Here is a 2,997-nt window from a genome sequence, read left to right on the forward strand (position 1 = left end):
GATAAACCATAATGGAAAAGAATTTTAAAAAGTATAAAAAATATTTATTCTCTTAGCAACTTTCAAGTATTTAAAATACAATATTGTTAACTATAGTCACCATGCTGTACATTACATTCTGGTGTCTTATTTATTTTATAACTGGAAGTTTGTAGCTTTTGACCCCCTTCACCCATTTTGTCTACTCCCCCACCTCTGACATCTACCAGTTTGCTCTCTGTACATAGCTATGAGCTTGGCTTTTATTTTGTTTTGTTTTGTTATTTGTTGTTGTTTATTTTGTTTTGTTTTACAGATTCTATGTATAAGTGAGATCTATGGTATTTATCTTTCTCTCTTACTTGTTTCACTTAGCATAATGCCCTAAACTTCCATCCATGTTGTCTCAAATGACAAGATTTCATTCTTTTTTATGGCTGAATACTTTAAAGGCTTTAAGTACATTATTTCATGAAGTTCTCACAAGAACACTGATATGTGGTATACTTTGTGTTTGGGTTACATATGTGAAAATATAATCTATACCTACCCTGAAAGGGCTCACAAATCGGTGAGTAGGCAGACAAACACACTGTATTAATATAGTTTGAGAAGGGATGCAGTAGACATATGTACCCTTCTACGTCCAGCATCTATTTGGAGGAATCATTTCTCCCATTCACAGTTTATGACCCTACCCATTACCCCAGCACCTACGGTGGGCCTGTGGCCTAGGCCTGGCCCGTCAAGTTATCTCATTGTCCTAACCAAAGCAATTATTCAGTAAAACAGACATGTGGCCACAGTTAGGTCAATGAGAAACCATCCTAGGATTTCTTTTTTTTTTTTTCTTTTTTTTTTTCATCCTAGGATTTTTGACAGAAATTTCAAGAAAGAAGCTGACAGCCTTCTTTGCCACCATGTAGTGACAGCCTGTCTGAGAATAAAGCCAATATAGAGAAAAATAAAGAGAAAGATGGAAAAAATACACAGACTCCTGAGGACACTGGTGAAGCCACTGTATTCAGCTATTCTTTAAAATTCACTTCGTGGGCTTTCCACTAGCTTTTACTTAATACATTCATTTTGGTAATCCCTTACCTATCTTTAAATCTGATTTGGGTTTAGTTTCAGAACAGGTGAACAAGAGGCCTGGTATTATAAATGTAATAAGAGAGACAAAGATCTATGGATCCCCAAGGGAAGCTCACTTATTTCAATTCTAGGCAATTTTATTAAAAGTTCAGATAAGATAAATCTTTTTTTTTTTTTTTGGCTGTGCCGCACGGCATGTGGGATCTTAGTTCCCCACCAGGCATCCAACCTGCGCCCCCTGCACTGGAAGCACAGAGTCCTAACCACTGGACAGCCAGGGAAGCCCTGATAAAACTTGATAGAAGTGAAACTGAGATGTTTTCCAAGAAGAAGTAATAATTAGTAATGCTGAGAAGAAAAGAGGAAGAGGGAAATTAATGGGAACGTGTGGGAAAAGAGCATTATGACATGTTTACAAAACTGCAGTTGTTGAGTGTGACCAGATCTCAGGATGCCTGTGGAGTTCAGAGAAGGTAAGACTGGGAAGGCAGGCAGGAGCCAGATTACCTAAAGCCTTAGGTTTGGGTTTTATCTGGAGTTACTGATTTGTGTATTAGACCTTTATTTTGATGGCATTGGGGAGGTTGTACCGGAAGAGATGAAACTAAAGGGAGAAGTGCAGTGAGGCTATGATAGGAATCTAGATAAGAAGTGGAAAAGCCTGAAATGAATACTTGAAGACGCATTTAATAAATAGAGTTGGCAGGGCTTGAAGATCAATGAATGTGGGAAATAAGGAAGAGAGAAAAATCCTCAGAGGACTCCATGTTTTTTATTTGTGCAACTGGGTGGTGCCATTTGCCAAAAAGGGAGCACAGAGGATAAGAGAGTTTGTGGAGCCACATGATGAGTTCAGACTGACACTTGTGGACAAAGCTCAGTTTAGGCTCAAAGGTTAGGATGGCAGCAGGCAGAAGTACTATTTGAGGCCTTGAACAAAGAAGAGATGATAAGGATAAGTGTACAGATGGAGAAGAGAGAGGGACCCATGATGGAATTCTGGGGAGCATCAAGTTTTAAATGAGTCTCCAAAATACACAAAAAAAGGAACAGGAGGTAGAAAGAGAACAGGAAGAGTGTGATTGCACAGAAGACAAACTAAACCTTTCAAGGAAGAAGTGGTGAAGAGTGGCGAAATGTACAATGCCAAGGAATTCAAGTACGATGCCTGAAAATTATCCCTTGGGTTTGGACAATGGATGGTCATTAGTGACCATCACTAATACTTTCATTGGAGTGATTGGGAAAAAACCCTAACTGCTATGGCTTGAGAAGAATGTGAGAGTGAATAATTTAAGAGAGTACTAAGGTTGGTTTAAGGAAGGAGTCCAATGATTGTACAGAAGCTAGGAGACCTAGAGATCAGTGTTCTCTCTCTCTCTCTCCATGTTTGTCTCTTTGTCTCTCTTTCTGTCTCCTTCTCTCTCTCAAGTCTCTATGGGAGAGACTTGACTTGTTTAAATGCTGAGGGGCAAAATCTGGGTGAAAGGAGGGGCTGATGAGAAAGATGAATTAATGTAAATGGTGGAGCAAGTTTCTGAGAGTGGGCTGAGGGATTTATCTTGGGCAGGAGAAGTTCCCCTCTTTTACTGAATAAAAGAGATGTAGACAAGCCACAGTGCAGAGCCAGTTACTTGTTGGAGGTGGAGCAGGAAGTTGCTGCGTTGGATTTCAGCTTGAAGGAATAGCATTTTTAAGATCTGCTACTCATTGTGATGGTAGTAATTACAGGCAAAACTAAAAGAGATTTTTTTCATTTCAAATCAAGAATAAGTTGTAAAGTATGTAAGTGAGATATTTTACATTCAAAAGTTACCTATAGGTTGGGGAGATCAGCTCGGTGCTTTGTGACCACCTAGAGGGGTGAGATAGGGAGACTGGGAAGGAGGGAGATGCAAGAGGGAAGAGATATTGGGATATATG

Source organism: Lipotes vexillifer, unplaced genomic scaffold, assembly GCF_000442215.2.
Source record: "Lipotes vexillifer unplaced genomic scaffold, Lipotes_vexillifer_v1.1 scaffold343, whole genome shotgun sequence".
NCBI classification, from domain to species: domain Eukaryota; kingdom Metazoa; phylum Chordata; class Mammalia; order Artiodactyla; family Lipotidae; genus Lipotes; species Lipotes vexillifer.